This window comes from Rhamphochromis sp. 'chilingali' (genome assembly GCF_963969265.1).
Source record: "Rhamphochromis sp. 'chilingali' genome assembly, chromosome: 4".
NCBI classification, from domain to species: domain Eukaryota; kingdom Metazoa; phylum Chordata; class Actinopteri; order Cichliformes; family Cichlidae; genus Rhamphochromis; species Rhamphochromis sp. 'chilingali'.
In genome coordinates, this window is record NC_137948.1 from 36,744,276 (window position 1) to 36,767,198 (window position 22,923).

General features: G+C 40.4%; 1 long non-coding RNA gene across 1 annotated transcript; it reads right to left on the minus strand.

The window, feature by feature from the left end:
* Nucleotides 1–21,116: 21,116 nt before the first annotated feature.
* Nucleotides 21,117–21,973, minus strand: LOC308395951. Its single transcript, XR_013971495.1, has 2 exons — nucleotides 21,813–21,973; nucleotides 21,117–21,738 (listed from the first exon to the last, which is right to left on the minus strand). It is a non-coding gene; the product is annotated as an uncharacterized lncRNA (long non-coding RNA).
* Between the last annotated feature and the right edge of the window lie 950 nt (nucleotides 21,974–22,923).

Genomic DNA, 22,923 nt, shown 5'->3' on the forward strand with positions numbered 1-22,923 from the left:
ACAACTTACCAGACGTTCCATGAAGCGCACTATTATCAAGACGTCAATTTGAGTAATTTGATTAAATTATTCTGGGAAAGATTCTTTAGAGGCTTTAACAGTAAAGTGGATAATAGAGGAAAAACATCCTTTAGGTTTTAAAAGTTGAAGCAGAAAACATGTAGCTTTTTTTTAGCAATTGTAAATCTAGCATGTAAGAAACAAACTGTTATCAAAACATTTGTCTGTCAAGCAATACTTAATACTACTCAGAACAAGCTCATGCAAACAATCTTAATAATGCTGGAAATATGCAGCACTGTATTACAGAGATGGATTTCTCCAAGAATGTGAAAACAAACAGGTAAGTGTGAAGTGCAAAGACAGAATGAAAGCAATATTTCTTCTACATCAATGATGAGTGTGCGCTTGAGTCCCCTGGGATGCTCCCAACAGCAGTGGTTGATTCGATAATGGGATCCTCGTGTTGCAGGTACTCTGTACATACTGCTCCACAAGCAACAGAAACAAGTAGAAATAAAGCGAGGATGCGTCTTCATTTGGAAATTCATCATTCTGATGCAAATCCAAACATAATCGTGAGACCAAGTTATAGGCTCAGCCTCCCTCTTACCCACGCCTGAATAATGCAATAACATTTCAGCATGACGCATTGTACTGCACACACACATAAATGATAACTCTGCCCAGGACTCACTGCAGTTTTACATTTTTTTTTCCCCACACCTTATTCCTTCTCTGCTATATGCACACACAGAAACGACATCAACACTGAAATCCCATTGTTTTTAATCCGTAATCTGTCATACTCACTCATAAATATACAAAGACCTCCCAAAAGTTTGAAAAGTGCTAAATTACCAGTCAAGGTAAGAGCTGAGTGTTCATTATTCATGAGGAAGATCCTCCATTAACACACAAACAGGTAAGCACAGGTGATTTATAACAAGAAGCCCGTTAATAAATGATGCAAGATTTTATTACCTATTCATTCATCACTATTCTGCTATTGTGGATACTCAGCAGTTACCCCTCCCATTGGTAGCACAGACAACAATCAACAATCAGCAGATATGCTACCCTCACATGCAATGCCACCTACTCTCTCAGAGTAGGACGCTTCACTAAATAACAAGCTTTCCCCCCCTCACTATAGCATCAGAGATAATAATACATTCCTCTAACTCCTCGCTAAGACTAATTCAAAGAATTTACAACCCGCATTCAAAAAATGTTGAGACCCTGTATAGGGTGTAAATAATAAGACAATGCTGTGATGTGCAAATCTCATGAAAGCACATCCAAAGTTTAATCTCAGAAAATTTCATATTGATATCAATGCCAGCAAAACTTCTCGAAAAAGTTGGGACAGCGCCATGTTCACCACTGTGTAGCATTGCCTTTTTTTAAACAATAGTCTGTAATGTTTAGAAACTGAGGAGAGCAGCTGCTGGACTATTTGGAGAGGAATGTTGTCTCATTCCTGTGAGATATAGGATTCCAGCTGTCCTTTGTTGTTTTTGTTGTATTCTTGTTTCATTACCAAATGCAAATCCAATTGGTCAAAGGTCTTAAGAACACGCAGGACAGGTCTTCTACTATGAATCAATGCCCTTTAACAGATCCTATTTAATAAGTCTTTTCTTTCTGAAATATTCAAGGCCTTTAACGTAAAACGCATCATGTGGATTGGAGCATATCTAAAAACTGCGTATAGTTTTTCATTGGTGTTGTCACAGGCACAGGCACTAATGTACATCAGTGCAGTCGTGTCCCGAAGTGTTCCTGAGCCCGTGCACTGACTTCTATGACAAAATCATATCTGTTTTTAATGCAGTTCCACCCGAGGGCTCTGAAGATCAGCTAATATTAATTTTTGGCCTTGACCCTTGTGCAGATTACTCCAAATTCTGCAAACCATATAGTAGTAATAATAATAATAATAACAATAATAATATATACTGTAGATGTTTTTTTCATGTTGAGGGATATCATTCTGAACTTTTTCCACAACTTGGAGATCCAGTATTTTTATGGTGAATCTTTGCCCATCTTTATCCTGAGAAAGTCAGTGTTCCTAAAATGGTCTTTTTATACCTGTTGCAAATTAACCTACCTAGTAATGAGATTACATGAATTAGTAAAATGTGTCATTTTAAACATTTGATAAATCTTCTATGTTCTGTTGAGAAAAAAGATGGGTTTCTGAGGTTATAATCTGTAAATACAACTCTTTAATTTACCTAACTCTTGTTACCTGCAGCAACTGTTCATGTTGGTTTGTAACTTACTCAAATTTGAATTGCATTAGAGGTGTGCCAAGAATTTATTTTAAAAGTACATTAGAGAAATATTACAATTTGTGAGGTTTTTTTAATAGTTTCCTCTGGACAGAAGAATCTAACATAGAATTGTTCAGTAACAGTAGATGTGTAGACTGAAGACAGTTTCTTCTTCTGAGAAACTGCCTTCAGTTTATTATTCTGTTTGAGACTACATGTGGGACTACATTTTGGCCATCAGACAGGTCAGTCAGATCAAGTGAGCCCCCCTGTCCCATGATCCCATGTAACCTAAACAATATTAAACACAGGACTGCTACAGTATGTTGTGGCTAGTTTATGTTTCTGCATATGCAGAATATTAGTATTCTGCAGATACTAATAATGCTGTGCAACACAGCTAACATTTAAATATTTTGGTGATATAGTTTCTTATATCATATTCTTAGTGTGAATTTTTAATTAACTGCAGAGGTACACTATTTCCCCCACAGGAAAACCTGCCTTGACTTTGAATTACAAAAGCCCTTCAGCTGCAGTTTCACAAACCTGCCTCTGTGGTCAATACTGATATATGACTTTATTAAATGAGGTTAGAGCTTGACTGGCCTTTAGCTTTTGAATAAGTGCAGCAGGCTCATTGTGCTCACAGCTGTGAGGATTGTTCCTTTTATTATAAGGTTATCACTGCTGAGCATCACATCCTGCTCTTCTAATATTTTAATCTGACGGTTGCACTCAGGAGGAAGAAGAGTTAGAAAAAGACGATTATTTTGACTTGACCCAAAGAAACTGGTATATTTATTTATGCTATAAGGAGAGAGAGAAAAAGCAGCAACCAGGCCATATGTTTTAAGACATCTAATATTAATGCAGACTGCTGCGAAACAGCTAATGCAAGAAGCAAAAGTATATGTTGTTTCATATGAGGTGAGAAGTCATAGCCATTCCCTTGCGAAGGAGGGACATTTAAACTGGTGCCTGCACCTTCAGACTCAAAATATAAAAGATCATGCCTATGTTTAATCGTCATAGCAGTGATCTCCTAAAGCAAAGAAATGGAATAAATGAAGAAAAACGCAACCAGCACATTAATAAAATGTCATCCTCACCTTAGGCCTAACCTCCTGAAGTGAAGTCACAGCTCTAAGAAATGAAAATGTGCATAAACATGTTTATTTAGTCCTGATCTTGTTGCAATTACTTATTATCAGAAGATTATACATGTAACCCTCCCATATCCGCATAGCTTGCAAGAGCCAGCTAAAAAACAACAACAGCTGGTCAACATTTTGCCAGCTAATGTTAGCCTAACTATCGTAAAAATCACACTTTCCCTGTGATAAAAGGTTTGATTACATTCTCACATTGTATGAGAGTTTATTAACAGCAGCTAACAGAGGTTAAAAGTGGCAAAACAGCAGCACTTCCCAGTAGTTCAGCACATCCTCATCAACTCACCACAGTGTGGCTGTTATTGTTCAGATGTGATCTTCTATGTGACAAGAGTCTCATGTGATGATTTAATGATTCAAAGTTTCTTCAAGAGTAAATAAAATGCTTTTCTACAGTGGTGAGCTATAAATCATCTTGAAATCGTACCTTCAATCATTTATCATTAAAAAGGATGATAATGTTTTTTTTTATTACTTAACTTAAAGAAGATGATAGAGACACAAAACCATTTGCTAGTGTCAGAATCTGTGTGCTTTTGATGATTTTTTTAAAGCAAAAGCTGAGAGTTTGTTTGGCACCTGTGAGAACAAAGGTAAGTTGTTTCTCTTTTTCTGCTGGATGGGACAGCCACTTTCTATTTAGTGCTTATTTGCTTTGCTGTGGTGCGATGTGTTGTTTTGACGGGGAAAAAAGATTACATATTTTCATTTGACAACTATGACAACTTGTTTTTCACTTCTACCCCATTCAGGACCTACCTCCAAATTCAGTTGTCAGTAGATTTAGGAAGAGCGTAAAGAAATTAAAATGTAAAGGAACCAGTGGTTTAAATCAGTATTCTAGTAGTATTAGTCTGTGTGAGGGAATCACAAGGATTCAGTTTTATACTACATTTGAGAATGTTGTTGAACTGAAATTCAATTAAGAAAACCTGAAGTGATGCCACCTGGCTAGCATCCCATTTCAAACACTGATTTGCACAATAATAAAGAGCAAAAAGGTATGTTCACAGAGACATGTCATTCAGTAAAGGCTCTTCAATTAATCTGTGAAAAGAAGAGGTTTCTGGCCTCCAGTCAGTACAGTCGAAGAACACCTTCATTCATTTTGTTGTTTTTCTGATCCTCTTCTGATTTTTGACAGAAAAGTCATCAGTGTCATTTTTTTTAATTTATTTTTTTAAATCTCTCTGAAGATGAGCTGATATGAAACAGAATACTTTCTGATGAGGGATCTTTATACCACTGACCATGCAAAGTGTTACACATAGTCAGATGGATGGATGGCGAATGGCCCGTTACATAGAGGTACTGAAGAACCAGGCTGTCAAGTTGGCTTTGAAGGGAGCAAAACGAGGAGGCAAGTGTAGCAGATGAAGAAGGCACGGCTGAAAGGAAACTAATGGAGACGGACATGCAGAGGTCAGAGATGGGAAGAGAGACATCTAAGAGGAAAGAGAGACATGGAGGTGGGGAGGGGGAGGGGGGGGGGGGGGGGGGGGGAGAGAAATAGAGCAAGGCAAAAATCAAAGAAGACAATATCAAATGGAGGGCAAAGGGGGGAAAGTCCAGTGCAGAATTAAAAGGGAAGGAAGATAACAAAGTGGTGTTTGATGGTAAAATAAAATAGAGAGAGAGAGAGAGAGAGAGAGAGAGAGAGAGAGAACTCTGCAAGTAGAGAAATAACAATTTCTCTTTGGTTGTGTCAAAATGAAGGTGGAATACTCTCCACTTATCTCAGAATTGTTGGCTTGTTGCACATTAAGCACATTATTCTCTACATTTATTTATTTGCTATGATTTGCTACTGTCAGAGCAACATTGCTGCACTTACTAACCCGGGTTTGTTTGTGTAAGAATTATGTCATCAAAATCAAGCATTCAGCAGATTAAAGCAAATACTCAATCACATGTTGCTTTATATTTTATTACGTTGCAGAATTTACCAATTTGTGCATACTTACATTGCTTTTTTTTGTTCTCACTCTTCAAGTAGGTCAGGTGTGGGAAAGGCCCGCCCAGCATTTCATGATTTTTAAAGTACTGATGATGTCATGTCTGACATCGCCAGGTTAAACCAGTAGGAGGGGGGGTGTTTCAATAGGAATGCTTCATTTTGTTTGTTTGAGGATGCTAAATATTTGTTGACTGTTTTTTCTTCTATAGAGACATTTAGTTGTGTAAATGTGAGTGTGAGGTGTTCTATGTAATTCTGAGTCATTTGTGTTGAGTTTTAGATTTCTCAGCTCAAGCAAGTGGTAGTGACAAGACTAACTGAAGGTAAATTGATAGCCTTATATGCAGTGTTGGTCAAGTTACTTGAAAAAAGTAATCAGTAACTAATTACTGATTACTTCCCCAAAAAAGTAATCCCATTACTCTACTGATTACTTATTTTCAAAAGTAATTTATTACTTAGTTACTTTTTAAAAACACGATTTACAACCTGAGTAGGTGATAAAGCGATAGATCTTTCAGCCCAATTCTACTTTTTCTACATAATCCAGCATACAAAATGTAATCAAATGGAAAGGTCCCTTTTTAAAACTTGTTTTATCAGTTTTAATCTTTTAACTTTATGCATCAAGCAAAAATTTAATTACATGCAACATTCTCTGATTTGAATAAATTAGTTTAACATTTAAACCTATTTTCTACACATTCCAGCACATAAAATAAAATAGTTTTTGTGTTTACACTCACTCTTTCAAATAGATGCACGTAAAACACAGCAGAAAATAAATAACATCAAAGACTAGCAGTCCTGTTGCTCTATTTTCACCTGTAAAGCAGGAGTGGTGTAGGCGGAGGTTTACCCTGGTGCAGGTGTGCCGTGGTCAGTTGAAGAATCCGCGAGTTTCTCTGTGAGTTTCCCATTACGTCGTTGCGCACTCGGTGCTTGCTTGGAAGTTTAGGGGTTTTTTTCGCTGTAAAAAGAAGTTTTCTTCCCACGCACGATGGACGCTAATGTTTTTGTCACTTTTTATGGAATCAAACTCAAAGTAAGGTCAGTACTTCCACGCTTTAAACGCTGCATGCTCATACTCTCTCCCACAATCGATATGTGATCCATTGTTGATCTGCACACAGCTGTTGTCACTAACGTCGCACTCGCTTACGTCACCGTCGTGAGACATTCTCGCAAAAAATCACGGTTTTAGTAACGCAGTAACGCAGCGTTCCTACGGGAAAGTAACGGTAATCTAATTACCGTTTTTGCAATAGTAATCCCTTACTTTACTCGTTACTTGAAAAAAGTAATCAGATTACATCTCTGCTTATACGTAGTCAGTCTCCGCTTGATTCAGATGGGGGAGGAGAGGTGAGCTGTGTTACCGATCCATGTGCTCTTTGAGTTTTGTTAATTAAGTTAATTTGGGGGAGTTTTGTTAAAGTTCACATATGATGGAGGTCACTGTAAATAAATTGCTCATCTCTGGGTCTGCTCAGCAGACATTTGGCTTCCTTGACGCTCAAGTCAGACTATTGCACATTGGTCCACAACAGTAAATCTGTCTGCAGTTTGGACCATCCCTGATCATAGACTGTGATAATTATGTAAATAGAAAATTGTTTAGGCAGCCTTCTGCCTAATATTTGAGTGTCTAAATTCAGTGTGGAGTATGGACACGTTTGTTAGGAGCTTCCTTAGAAAATTCCATAATTTTTAATTTAATTTTTTTTTCTCCATACAGGTGATCCAGGTGTTTTGTTTGTTTTTCTTTCTTTCTTCCCCCCTTTCTCACCATCTCTTCTCCCCTCTGTTTTTCTTTCTCTCCCTCCCTCTCTTTCTTTCATTCTTTCTCCCTGTCCTATCCCCCAGTCATGTCTGTCCCGTCTTTAGCAACTGAAAATAAAATAAAGTAAATACATAATTATTGTATGGTTTTTACTAAGCTAACTACCTTTAATTTAGTAAACTCCCACCGTAAGGGTGTGTTTTAACTGATGAAACTGTGTCGTACTCAGGCTCGGACATCTGATTGCTGCCTTTTATAAGTTTATTCCACAACCATAAACTAACACCAGTACAGTAACCGTGCCTTTACAGAAGCCAGGTAATCAACTGAAAGACACAAAATAAAACAACCATACAACATTAACAAAGCAACACTATTAATGACAGTACAGTTTAGTAATAGTCATATTTATAGCTTTAACACGTTACTTGGTTAACAAAGAAACTCACCAGCTCGGCTTCATCAGTCATAACAGCGATATCAATGAAAAGAAGATCCGGCAGGTAGGATCTATGAGCGGCCGTTAACACGTACCATCCCAGACTTAGATAAATCACTCCGTCTTAAATAAATTTGTCATTTAAAGCAAATATGAGTCTGGCTGATAATAAATCACAACAAACAAATTGGCATGTTAGTAATATGGGAAAAAACCACACAATTATAACAAAAAGAAAAAAAAAGAAAAAAGAAAATTCCATAATAGTCACAAAAAGTATAGCTTACATAACACATAGTAAGTAAAATAAATAGGTAAAATAATATAAAATAAAATAACATGCTCCAAATCCTGTAAAATGCCCCCAAAATGCCACCATTGTTAGTATACAGCTTACTATCTTCGGTGTGTTGAGTGTGCTGATTCCTCCACGAGAAAACAGCAGCACTTCATTCAGAGGAATAAGGGAGGGGACATGGATGGAAAGGATGTGACCTTTTTGTGAACCGCCTATACACAGATATGCAGACAGACACAGAGATACAACATAAACACATTCGCGTGTATCTCATCTATCATTCATTTAAACATGCTACCCTGGAAACTCTGTCTTAGATGATCTGATTCACCAACACACTGGCAGACATAATCACCCTGTTTACTTCTCTAGGGGTGAAACTTTTTTTCTTTTTGAAGTCTTTCAGACATGCATTTGATATTTAAGTAACTATTCAAATTTAGTTTCTTTTGTGAATCTGAATCCATCCTCTGGTTTGTCTCATTTCTTTCTTTTAGAAGGTAAAGGCCTGGTACTTTTGAACATTTGTAGAGTTTTTGAACTGGAAACTGTGCATTCAATTTGCTTTTTTTTTTTTTTTTACAAGCCTCGTTCACCCAGTTACACACATTAAAACAAATGCTTTTTGTTCCAGTGTCTTAGGCAAAGGACACTTTGACATGCAGATTTGAGGGGCCATGGATCCATTAAGCAACCTTCTGATTACAAAATGACTCGCTCTACCTTCTGAGCCCCTAAATAGGTTTGTGGATGATGACAACAGTGAATATGAATTCAGTCTCTGTGTGTTTTGATCTGGTAGATTCCCCTGATATGAATATTTTTACTGAATTGTATGTCTTTCATTTAGCTTAAAGCACTGCTTCCTATACTGTTTGAACAGATGGATGTAGCTTACAGGTCTGAAATGTGAGGCACCTTACACCTGCATTTTGTCTTCATAAACACGTTAGAGATTCAGAAATATGACAAAGGAAGCTAGAAATAATATGACAGCCGCGGCTACACTAACTAGGATAAGCAGGGTACAGTAGGGTAGACCACACCTCAACCGCCACCTTAAGTAGTGGGTGATCTGATAAGGATGATGAGAGTTATATAAAGGTGGGAACCCGCAATGCAGTACCATTCAGGCGGAGAGGACATCAGCAGAGTGAGAGAGAGAGAAACAAAAATGAGCACTGACAGGAAATGGACTGTAGAGGTGTGGTTTGAGTTGGGACACGTGGAAGACATTATGGATGTGCATACAGTCAGAAAGAAGGTTAATCATGGTTCAGATCTCAAATGGACCAATAGTATTTGGAGCCAGTTATCTTAACTCAGTCCAGATCAGAACATACCTCTTCAAGAGCCATACCTTTTGCTTGGACTCTTAGGCAAGTGCAGGGTTCTGATGTCCATTTGCCAACCGCATGTTCTGTTGCTTGTTTCAGAGGAGAGCAGCTTGGGTGGTCTTCCATAAGTGGCGATACCTGAGGAGATGATGTTGAAAGGAAGGAACTGTATGCTCATCCTCAGTCGCAGGGAAAAGTGGTGGTTGGCTTCCCAGGGATGCCTCGAAGGTGAATAGACTAGTTGCCGAAGAGGTGAGGCTGTTGTGGGCGTACTCAATTCAGGAGAGTTGGGTGCTCCAGGTAGTTTCACTGGTGGAAGCAATACAGCAGAGCACGGTTGCTAGCTCCTGATTTGTCTGCTCAGCCTGGACGTTGGTCAGTGGGTGAAAACCAGAGGATAAACTGACCGTGACACCTGCCAGGTCAAAGTGGCCCTGGTGGGTATTGCGTATGTTCTAACCAGATGATACGCATTGTGGAGGTCCAGCTTTTTGAAGATGGTGACCACCTGGAGTAACTCAAAAGCAGATATTAGCAAGGGTAGAGGATACTTAATCCTGACAGTAATCTTATTAGGACCACAATGATCCATACAGGGTCTGGGAGTCTTGTCTTTCCTCTCAACAAAGGAGAAACATGCAAGAGGATGGCCAACTTATTCCAGCAGCGAGCGAATCAGTGATATATTTCTCCATCGCCTCACTTTCAGGTTTTGACAGGCTATAGAGCAGGGGTGGGCAACTCCAGGCCTCAAGAGCCCATGTCCTGCAGGTTTGTGTGTCCTTGATCCAACACAACTGATTTAAATGGCTAATTTACATCCTCAACATGTCATGAAGTTCTCCAGAGGACTGGTAATCAACTAATCATTTAATTCAGGTGTGTCGACCCAGGGTGTGTTGGCCCTGCTATAGAGCCAACTGGTGGGCAGAGGTGGGCAAGACCGATTGCACAATCATAGGCCCATGTGGAGGAAGAAACAAAGCCACATCCTTCTTAAACACCTCTGCTCATACAACCCCCCCCCCCCCCCCCCCAAAAAAAAAAAAAAACAACAACAAAAAAACAAAACAAAAAACGAGCGGTTCAGTATGATTGCTAGACAGTATTAGAGTGACAGGTTCAGTTATATCTGGCAGTTGTTAGTCATTTAGAGCCGTTATTTGAATAGTGTGGGACAGAGCTTGCTTTGTGATGTGTAATTTATATGCTAGGGAGGTGTGAGTGAAACTTTGCTCCACCCCAAGTCAACAAGCACTCGGAGTGATGGCCTGAATAGTGATTTTAGCAGAAATCATGAGACGCAGAGGAGAACAAGAGCCAGAGATTTCGCCCACCAGGACTCTGGTCAACCAAACCAAGGCATCCTGGGAGCTGGAGTTCTGCATCTCACATTGCGCCTGCAAATGATCTTCTACTCTTCTACACAAAGTTATTAAAGAGTTGAGGGATGATAATTCCCTCAGTTCGTCTTTTAGCTCATCACACAAATTATTTACCACTGTCCCCTTGAGGGCATCCTCTCCCCAGCCCATTTCTTACGCCAGAATCAGGAAATGAATTGAATAGTCAGCCATGCTTTGGTTACCTGGTTTCAGGTTCAGTAAACAATGGGCAGTTACCTCTGAGCTAGAGCCTTTATCAACCACTCTCCTAAATTTAGATAAAAACAGGATAGGAAATTTCTGGGTGAGCCTTTACTACATCCTGAGCCCATTTAAGAGCCCGATCACGGAGGAGCTGCACAAAAAAGGCAATCTTAACTCAGTCACTTTCATATGTTTTCTTTTGTTGTCAGAAAAGCAAAGTAAACTTGATCAGAAAACCAGCACAATTCTCCAACTCACCGGTGAAGGGTTGGTGGTTTGGAAACAATCTGTCAGGTGGCTCCAGTGGAGAGATCACAGGCGAGGAACAAATGGGTGGTGCCTAAAAATCCAGAGGGAGAGGTGGATTAGTTGGTTATGGTGCAGGGCTTACCTCTGTTGTTATGTGCGATTGTTTATCGCCCGCCGAATAATAACAAGGTGTTCTTATCAGAGTTCTCAGAGTTTCTTGCTGATTGTGCATCACGGTATGACCAGATCCTCCTGCTTGGTGAATTTAACATTCACGTTTGCTATCCGGGGAAGCCCCTGGCCAAGGACTTTCTGGACTTAGTGATGTTAGGGAAAATATTCTAAAACACTTCTTCAGTAAAGACTCAGAGAAGAGAAACACACAGAACTTCTTGCTAGCAAGGGCAGCCTCCAGACTGAGACTCGCACTAAGAAACTGCCCCAATCTTTATTTATACTTCAGTAGGTGTGTGTGTGTGTGTGTGTGTGTGTGTGTGTGTGTGTGTGTGTGTGTGTGTGTGTGTGTGTGTGTGTGTGTGTGTCCTGCTGATCAAAGGGTCATGAGAGCACAAAAGGTACATCCTTGGTCAGGAAAGGGGGTAGTCTCCCCCACCCTAGATAACATGGTGAGGAAGTCCAGCAGTTCATCTATATGTAAAGAAGCACTTAAACTAAAACAGACATAGCTACGTTAATCCTGCCGTAAAACAATAAAACAAGGTATGAGCTTTCATGCTCCCAGACGTGGGGGTGCATTCCTGGGATGCACCCCAAGCCTGCAGCCTGTTAGAGATCACACACAATTAATTATATGCCTCTAAGTATACATGGTTGAATATTTTCTAATACAAATAACTACATGCAGTATTCTACCATATGCAAACTTATATCACTAAAAGATTATACTGACTACTAAATACAATTTTCCATTGACAAGTGAACTCTTTTAATTTTGTCCAATCTGTTAGTGGTGCCACTCAAGAACGTGGTCACACACTGGACTTAGTTTTAGCTCATGGTTTATCTGTTTGCAATGTACGGGTTGAAGATGCAGTATTTTCTGATCATATGCCTATCTTATTTGATATTGCTCCTTCTAACGCTTTTGCAAATCAGGCTGCACCTATTCGATGTTATCGTGCCTTTGGCTCTGATTCTGCTGAACGGTTTTCTATACTGTTTGACAAATTAATGTCTTATGCCCCTGAGTTGCCCACTGCAGATGACCTACTTTTGTATTTTGACTTTGCTTGTAAATCTGTGCTTGATGTTGTTGCCCCTTTGAGACTAAGAAAATGTAAATCTAAGACTAGTCCTTGGTTAACAGATCGTACCCGAGGTATTAGAAGACAATGTAGGAAATGTGAAAGACAATGGAAAAAAGACAGATTGCATGTCTCCCTGGAAGCCCTAAAGATTAGTTGGAAAACTTATCAGAGGGCAGTTAAGGCCGATAAACACTCCTACTTTTCTCAATTTATTTCAGCCAACTCTCACAACCCTCGTGTTTTATACAATACGATTAATTCTGTACTTAACTTGGAGGGTTACAACCTTTTACCGTCCTCTGAGGCTATGTGCAATACGTTTATTACCTTTTTTGTGGACAAGATTGCTAGCCTGAGGCCTCTGATTCCACTTATTGTTGAGCCGGCCATGCATCCTCCTTGCTCAAGCCTATTCCCTGCTTTTGCACCGATTTCTCTGCGCAACTTAGAGGAGTTGGTGCTACATGCTAAGCCCTGTGCCTCCCCGAATGATGTTGTTACTCCCCGCTTTCTCCAAAAAGTATTTCCCATCATTGGACCTTATATCCTGAAAATTATCAATACTAGTCTGTTAACCGGTCAAGTTCCTAGTGGGTTTAAACATGCAGTCATACACCCCTTACTTAAGAAACCTGGCCTTGATAGTTCTACTATGTCAAATTTTAGACCTATCTCCAAGCTTCCCTTTTTAAGCAAGATCTTGGAGAGGATTGTACATACCCAACTGTGGGATTATTTGAGCGACTCGCAACTGTCTGAAATCTTCCAATCTGGTTTTAAGCCCTTTCACAGTACGGAGACAGCTCTTGTTAAAGTTATGAATGACATTCTTGTTGCTACTGATCGTGGTAAATATGCTGTGCTTGTGTTATTGGACATGACAGCTGCATTTGACACAGTGGACCACGACCTGCTGATCTCCCTGATTTGGCATTGTCATGGATAAAATCATATCTTTCCGAAAGGAGTTTTTGTGTCAAGCTGGGGTTGGCCGCTTCCTCTGTGGCCCCTCTGCTTTGGGGTGTGCCCCAGGGATCTATCCTTGGGCCATTATTTTTCTCGCTGTATTTACTCCCTCTTGGTGCGATTTTTCGTAAACACGGAGTGTCATTTCATTTGTATGCCGATGACTGTCAGCTTTACTTACCTTTTAGTCATTTGGATACCTCCCCATGTCAACCACTGCTTGACTGTCGATATTAAATTATGGATGGCAAATAATTTTTTGAATTTTAATGGTCGCAAAACGGAAGTAATTTTATATGGCCCGCATCGTTCTACTGATACCCCAGATGTTGATTTTGGTGATTTGACCTCTCATCTGAAAAGTTCAATCACTAATCTTGGTGTTAAACTTGATTCTGTGCTTACTTTTGAAGGTCATGTAAATGGGGTGGTAAAATCAGCTTTTTATCACCTCAGACGCCCGTCGAAGGTTAAGCCTCTCCTTTCTAAACCCAATTTGGAAACTCTTATTCATGCTTTTATCACCTCACGTCTGGACTATTGTAATTCCCTTTTAATAGGGGTTGGGTCGGGCACCTTGTCACGCCTGCAGTTAGTGCAAATTGCGGCGGCGCGATTTTTAACCGGTAGTAGGAAATTCGATCACATCACTCCGGTTCTGGCTTCCTTGCATTGGCTTCCCATTGAATTTAGTGTTCGTTTTAAAGTCCTTTTATTGGTTTTTAAATCTTTAAATGGTCTGGCTCCTGTCTACTTATCTGATTTGCTGAAGCCACATGTTCCTCCTCGCTCGCTCGATTCAGCTGAGCAGCTGCTGCTGTCGGTCCCTAAGTCGCGGCTGAAATGCAGAGGAGACCGTGCCTTTTCAATTGCGGCTCCGATGCTCTGGAATAACCTTCCCCTCCAAATTAGACAAGCGTCATCAGTGCAGGTCTTTAAGTCCAGATTGAAAACCTATTTTTATTCCCTGGCTTTTAACTCTGTAGGAAACTGACACCTTCTTATTTATTTTATTGTATGTAATGATGTTATGGTATTTTTAATTTGGTAGTTGTTTTGATCTGTGTTGTTCAGCACTTTGGTCTGCCTGGTGTGTTCTTAAAGTGCTATACAAATAAACGATGATGATGATGATGATGATGATGATGATGATGATGATGATGATGATGATGATGATGATGATGATGAAAGGGGGTGGCTGACCCAAAGCTTGTTTGACGGTGGTGAGTTCGCTATTGATGCCGGAGCATTTGCTCATGTCATTCCAGTAAGGCTTCTTGGGTGGTGAGAGTACAACGCACAAAGTCAGAGTCTGCTGAGTCCATAGTTGGCTGGATCATTCTGTCAAGGCGGCTGACACGACTCAAATGCAGGACTCTGAATGATCACAATAAAGGAGAGTTTATTTACAGAAGTGGACACCAGGTGCTATATACAATGGTGAAGAATGGGGCTCCAGGGAATCCAGGGGAGGAAAATAATTCCTACTCTTCACTTCTCAAAACCAGTCAGTCACATGTCCGAACTCGCATTCCACACTGATGCTCACTCACATACACACTTGTCATCATGGTTCAAGGAAAACAGGGAGGGATCCAGGAAGGTCCACACTAGGGAGAGGGTGATGAGCAGCAGGTGAGTTAATTGCCAGCAGGTGAATTGGCCAAAGGCAGGAACCCACAATGGAGTACCAGCAGGAGAGTGAGGAGAGAGAGAAAAAACAACAAGCACTGACAGAAAACCAGAGGACCGGAGGACCATGATACAGATTCCATTCATTAGAGCACAACCACATGCACTTTAAATTCATGCATTAAACCACAGAGAGCAAGAAAATATGATAGAAACATCTGTTTGTCATAGAAAATCAAAATATGTGCACACATATCTTTGCTTTTTCTTTCTCAAACTGGAATTATGCTTTTTCAACATTCAGGGAGTCTGCTCTGTTTCATTTGGTATGTACCTAATGCACTTACAGCTGTCAGTGTTTCTATTATGGACCAACATCCCAGTGGTCCATCAAATCAACTGAAACATTCTTCACACTTACACGCATCACTGGAGAAGTAGAAATCCTTGTGCACGTACAGTATCACAACTGAACGCTTATATGTGTGCATTCATGCAAACACATACATTTGATCTCAGTGTCTCTCCTACTCTTTGGACCTTTTGTTTATGTGCATACTTGCAAAAGGAAAGCATCTCTTTGTCAGGTTAATAAGAAGTTAATTGGCAAGTTGGTTCAGAGCAGGTCAAGCAGTCTGCTGCGAGTCTCTGATACAGCCAAACACCAATTAGTCTTTGTCTGACCCAGAGACAAAGAGAAAGAGCACGCTGGTGTGGCGACCAAAGAAGGTAAAACTAGTTTTGCTCTGTGTTTTAATTAACACAAATATTAGGTTAAATCTTTATTTCCACCCTGTTACTCAACTGTAATTTTTTGGAGAAGTATGAAATGTCAGACTTCTTCCATCATCATTATTGTTGAGTAGGATGTGAGTGATGATGACAGTCAGCATTCAAACCCGTTTAAAAATATTATGTAAGTTCTGCAATCTCATCCCCCTGCATCTTATCCACGCACAAGGCTGCAGTACTTTGTAATTTAATCTCATGCTCTTTTAGGAGGTGTAACAATTCTCCAAAATCACAAATTAGTTTTTGTGAGGAAGAAGAAGAACACATAATATATAAAACAAATAGTTTTTCTGAATTTTACAGTATTTCCAGTTCACCCATTACCTTAGAAGTCTTTAAATACTGCAGAGTCCACAAACTGATTTTCCAAGGCATTAACAGATCCACATAAAGTTCCTGTACAACACGCATAACATAAACTGATCAGGGATTATATTATGACCACTGCCAGGTGAAGTGAATAATACTGATTATCTCTTCATCATGGCACCTATTCGTAGTCAGATATACAGTCCGGATCAAAAGTTTAACACTACTTGAAAAATGGCAAAAAAAAATCATATTTTGCATAGTAGAGTTTCAGCATGCAACAAGAAGAAATGGGAGAGACTTTGAGCATGAAATTTATTGAAAAGAACACATAAACTGAAACAGGCTGTTTTACAGCTGATTAAAAGTTTAGGATGTAATGCTGGTAATATCTTGGTTCCAGACACCACAGCACACCTTCAGGGGTCAAGTGGAGTCCATGCCTCAGTGGGTCAGGGCTGTTGTGGCAGCAAACAGGGGACCAACACAAAATTAGGCTGGTGTTCATATCAGCATATTTTAAATACTTCTCATATTATTTTTTTTTTTCAGTTCAGTACCATAAAACTTTACTAAAAGTGAACTCTGAGGGTACTAATGGTCAGAAAAGTTGATTTTTCCATGTTTTGGTTTGAATTTTAAAAACAAGTTGTGTCTTTAGGTTTAAGTTTTTTTGTTGCTCTCAATTCTTTTCTTTTTTTTTTTTGCCTGTCCCATTTCGTTCTTTAGCCGTCAGAATTGTTGTCTGAAGACCAACAAATCACTTTTTTTAATTTTTTTTTTTTATTGTCACATCACATGTGCAGGCACACTGGCACAGCACATGCGAGTGAAATTCTTGTGTGCGAGCCCCACAAGCAACAGAGATGTGCAAACACAACAACACAAACGAGCAAAATACAAGAATGGCCAACCTGAAACTAATAAATATATGTACAATATATAATAGTGTATGCATTTCTGGATGTGTATACTAAATATTTTCCTACGTGTGTGTGTGTGTGTGTGTGTGTGTGTGTGTGTATACACATTTTTACAAATTAAATAGTAAAAAAAAATTAATAAATAAAAAAATAAAAATAATAATAATAATAATAATAATAATAATAATAAAATATATAAAATATACAGAGTTGAATATGTGCAAAACAAGTGGCATTTATATACAGTGTGGAGTGCATAATGTTGAAGTTCCAGTAGTGAAGCTGAGGTGTCTATGACGTGTTCAGCAGTCTGATGGCCTGATGGGAAAAAGCTGTCTCTCAGTCTGCTGGTACGGGACCGGATGCTGCAGAACCTCCTTCCTGATGGAAGCAGTCTGAACAGTTTATGGCTGGGGTGACTGGAGTCCTTGATGATCCTCCCCGCTTTCCTCAGGCAGCGCTTCCTGTAGATGTCTTGGAGGGAGGGAAGCTCACCTCCAATTATCCGTTCAGAGCACCGCACTACTCGCTGGAGAGCTTTGCAGTTGTAGGCGGTGCTGTTGCCATACCAGGTGGTTGATGCATCCAGTGAGGATGCTCTCAATGGCACAGTGATAGAAGGTCCTGAGGATGCGGGGGCTCATGCCGAATCTTTTCAGTCTCCTGAGAAAGAAGAGGCGCTGCTGCGCCTTCTTCACTGTTTTGTTTGTGTGTACTGACCACGTAAGATCCTCAGCCAGGTGTACTCCAAGGAACCGGAAGCTGCTCACTCTCTCCACAGCAGCGCCGTTGATGGTGATGGGGGTGTGTACTTCTCTGCACCTCCGGAAGTCCACTATCAACTCCTTTGGCTTTGCGACGTTGAGGGTGAGATGGTTGTCTTGACACCAGTAGGTCAGGGCGCTGACCTCCAAGGATACCCAATGGATTTACTTTGCCAAACGGATCATCACGGCCTTCCGTATTGGTCCATTTGATCAACCTTTGTTGTTATTATTTATTTTATTTTATTTTCAGTTGTTACAGACGGGACATGACATGACTTAGGGATAGGAAAGGGAGAAAGAAAGCTGAAGGAAAAGAAAAACAGAAGGGAAGAGGGACAGTGAGCAAGGCCACTTAAAAAGAGAAAGAAGAGAAAAAAAATCCCCTGGATCACCTGTTGAGAGAAAAAGAAGAGAAAACAAGCAAAAAAAACAGAGCAACATACTAAACACAACACCATCACGTTAATCTAGCTAAGTGTAAACAGCAGTAAATACTAAATATTGAATGTTGTTGTAGGACAGACAGCGCACAATGTGCTTGGAAATAGCAGCCAATAAAGGTGTAGTTTATGTCTATGAACAGTGAACACCTGTGTGGATCAGCGCGCTTGTATTCAAAAGGTTTCCCCATGTAATGGTCTGCAACAGGATGTAGAGAGCCATAGCCCTGTTCCGCAGGGCATGAAGCAGGCATGGAGGAGATCCAGGCCCCAGAGTGCGAGAGCCCAAGGAGGACCACCGGAGGGGCATCCGTGCCACCCTCCTGGGAAGAGCTGAGGAGAGCCCCAGATGAGGGGTCGCCCAGTAGCCACGGAGCAGAAGCCCGAGGGGGCCGTAGTGGCGTGCCCGCTGGCTCTGCCGGCAGCCAGCTGTGCCAGAGTGAACCGAGCCGCAGGCCCAGAGGCCCGAGGGCCCCCTTTGCCCCAGAAGAGGCCTGACCGAGCAACAGGCACCAGGCCCCGCCAAGTAGTCACCGGGAGTGAGCTGGTACATATCTGAGCGCCCAGCCCCGGACACCAAGAACCACCAACGCACTGACCCCTGAGGGCATCAGTCACTGGCAGGGAGTGTGGTGAGGGGAGATAGGCCTTTGGAGGGCCTGGGAGTTCCCAGAGAGGTGGAGTCTAAGACCCGACCTGACATATAAACACAGACCAACAGGCACACACAGACACAAACATGCATTCCCACCCTCATGCACACATATACAAATACTCAGCACTCACCCAACATAAGGATAGACACACATGGACATTGAACACACAAATCACACTCCCCAAACAAACTCTATACCCCGTATCCAGGTACCCTCGCCCTGGAGGGGGAAACGGCACTTAGACCCAGGAGATGTTACCCTTTCCCCAGGGGTGGAGGCAAGCAGACCGCCCCAGGCTCCGCAGCAGCAGGGAGGCCCTGCATCCCAGATCCCAATCGGACGGCCAACACCTCCTCCCAGCCCCCCTGCCCCGATGGCCAGCAGAGAACAGGGGTGTGTGAAGACCCCAAACCTCCCTCCTCTCGCTCATGTGTAGTGTTGCTGCGTGTTGTTCTAAGGTGCATTTAAAACACGGGAAAGCATGATGCTGCTGCCAGAGAGAAGCAGGTGTTAGCATGGCCAACAATTCTTTAAAAGTTTGGATTTTAAAAGATGAACTTGAAAATTTGCAGCTCCTAAGCTGCCACTTTTGGGAGAGGAAAAAGAAACCTACATTCATGCATATTCAAGATGGGGGGGGGGGGGGGGACTACGAATAAATTGTATTTTTAAAAGAAGAAAGAAAATAGAAATAGATGTCAACGGGAACGTCCCACAGTTGACTAGAATTCTGAATCATAAAATAGAAAATTGACATATGTAAAGTCATAGTGAAGTGCATTTCTGGATCAAAGTGCATTCATTTTGAGCAGCCTTTAATAGCTTTGTATTATAAAATGCCCTAAATCTTTAATTGAAAAAAGTGTTGTGACATTACACCTTAAGTAACTGGTTTCCATGGAGCCATATATTTTATGTTTGGATTTATTTAAAAATTAAAAATACTTAGTTTTAGCTAATTTATGTGCCACTAATTTAGGAAAATATCTCAATATCTAAAAATTCAAAGTACAGGAAAAATATGCCAGACACTCACATAAGGAACTCATGCCCCTAAGTTATCGTTAATTTACTGTAGTGCATTGTCTTTACTTCATTTGGTTTTATGAGAAGAATCAACTCTTCAACTCTTTAATGTAGTTTAGTACTGGATTCAAAATATCCCAACAAAAGCACTTCCACTTCTAGCAGTAAGACTTGAAAACTTCCACATTCTCCATGTGTGGAAACATGCATTTTGATTTTTCTTTGTCAGCACAAATACTTAAAAAGACTCAATATGTGCTATTTTTCTGTCTCTTTTGGCTTTTATCCCAAAGCTGTTTTATATTCTGAACTGGGGCTTTGACAATGCCAGTGGAAAGGAAAATAAACTCGCACCCTAAAAACTGCAGTAGCATAAATTCAGCCTTTCCTTTCACACATATCTCAGCATGCAGAAACTATCCGGGCAGTACTAACTTTATCTTAAACTTAAGCAAGATCTGTTGCTGTAGTATATAATATACATATGCCTTATAGGAGAGAGAAAAACTGTAAGTACCGAGAAGCTGAAAGGGAAAAAGAGCAACTTTTCAGGTAACCCAGGTAGACATGCTGCAATGTCTTTATTTGGAATCGTGGAATCTGGAATCTCGTACATGTTTCTTTCTTTCTTACAATATCCACCCATCCATTAACCTTTCTTTATCCATTTCAGGCTGTAGTTGGGCTAGAGGTTATTCTAATTGTCACTGGACAATAAGACGATTATGCCAGATCAGGTCACCAATCTATGACAGGGCTAACACAGAACATCACACGCTCACCCCAATTGAGAAATAGGTGTTGACCTAACATGTATATCTTTGGACCCAACTCCACATGGAGGGGCTTCATCCAGTGGATTCAAACCCAAAGCCCTCTTGCTGTGACACCAAGTAATTTTATGAAAAATTAGGAAACCCCATGTCATACTGATTTAATAGTGAAATTATATTACTACATGTGGCGAGACGAGGTTGGGATATAAAGTAAATACTCTTCAGTTTTAAAGAACAACAACGCCACCCTGGGAATTTCACCCAGAGAATACTGGAAATGACACTAAATCACCAAAAAGGCACTTAGGTTCGCTATACTCAATCCAGAGACGAGGTTCAATAATAAACAAATTGACAATTTATTGGTAATTATTTAAAACACCGAATAAAAACATAATCATAAATATTCAAATACAAATATGCTTAAAAAGGTATTCAGAGCTGAGGCTTACCAGTGGAGGGGCAGGGATGCCACACACAACTAAAGAAAGAAAACACACCAAAACACAAGTGCAACACACTATCACACACTCACACTAATAAACTAGACAAGGCAGGTGTGTACACTCAAGGGATCCCACCACCAAGGCACCCTAGTCTCCTCCACGTCGGCACTCCGCATCTGAATAAAAGAAACAAAGAAAATGTTAATATATTACAACAAACTAATGTGTAGCACCGGGGGATAACCCAACTGCAGGACCACACTGGTGATCTACAGCTAGAAAAAGGGCCTCCCACCAGTGGTGTAACAGAAAATCCAAACTACAAATCAAAAAGCAATAAAACAACATACAATCTGAATAAAACTCTAAAATCTGGAGCAAACGGAATCGCCGTACTGCTCCAACTTGCCGTCCACACGACGATAAGTTAACAGTCAATCAATATGCACGCCAGCTGACTCCGATAACCGGCATGCATATGGCCGTTGTCCACGCCGACGTCCACTGTAAAAGCTGACAGCAGCAGGGAAAGAATTCTCACAACGGGAACAGACGGTAAAAGCACAGCAAGGCAAAACAGCAGCACTTCAGTTCGCGTAGCTTGGCGCAAAACTAAGGCCCACACTTCCTGCGAAACATAATAAATAATTACTATAAAAGAACAATAGAAGGCAGAGAGCGTAACAAAAGTTGATTACGTACCAAGTAAGCCGGGTCACAGAACGTAAGCAGAATAGCTCAGAGGAGGCTTCTATAGCTACGACCAGCCGCGATGGAGGCTTCAGAAGAATAACCCGCAAATGATCTCCACCACACCGAGGGGAAGTCAGGTGACCAAAAAGGAGATCACAGGCAAGCGACGCAGAGACACTCAAATGGCCACTATTTATACCAGCGCCCCCTAATGGGCCAGGCTGAAAGTGGGTTGGACCGAAGGATAACATTCATCCTGCCACATACAGTAATGCAGATTTTATTTTAACTTAAATTGTAATTCTAATAAATGTGCTCAGTATGGTCATCTGTTTAGAACCCAAGGAGAGAAAAACAAACAAAAACAAAGAAAAATCACTAGCTCTGTTTGCTGTTGCTTACACTGTGCATGAGTGACTTTGCCTCAAAAGTTAAACAGAAAAATTACTGGGATAAACGGATAAAGTGGAATTTGGCAGTTGTGGAAATCCTGTGATGGTAGCATGGGAAGTAAGTCAGAATAACTAAATTTCATATTCTGACTGTTATCAGCTGAGCTGCGGTGCTGCTCTTTGTGGATTTAGCCAAGAGAATTCAACAAGATAAGCAAATGTTCCATGAGCTATCGTGGCTGATTTCCAACCCCTAGACAGTATTAAACTAGAATTCAGCGAGTGAATCTAATCAGTATCATGACCTTAAATTTGATTTAATGTCTGCTACCCTTGACATAACCCCACACTTACAATGAACACTGTACTAGACTAAGATAGCACATCACATTAAACTGTACAGTACTATAAACTATCCAGTATAGCATGCGCTAAACTGTATTTTCACCATCATTTCTATTTGTAAAGCACTTTAAAAACAACCACAGCTGACACAAAATGCTGTACATTAGAACAAAATAATACAATCACATAAGATATAAATAAAAGCCAAAACATAAATAACAACAATAATAATAATAAATTCTTTAGTTAATAAATAATTTAATTAAAAGAGAAACTAAGTCTCACTAACATCAAAAGCCAAAGAATAAAAATGGGTTTTAAGACGTGCTTTAAAAGTGGGCAGTGAAGGGGCCTCTCTAATGTGCAGGGGCAAGTTATTCCAT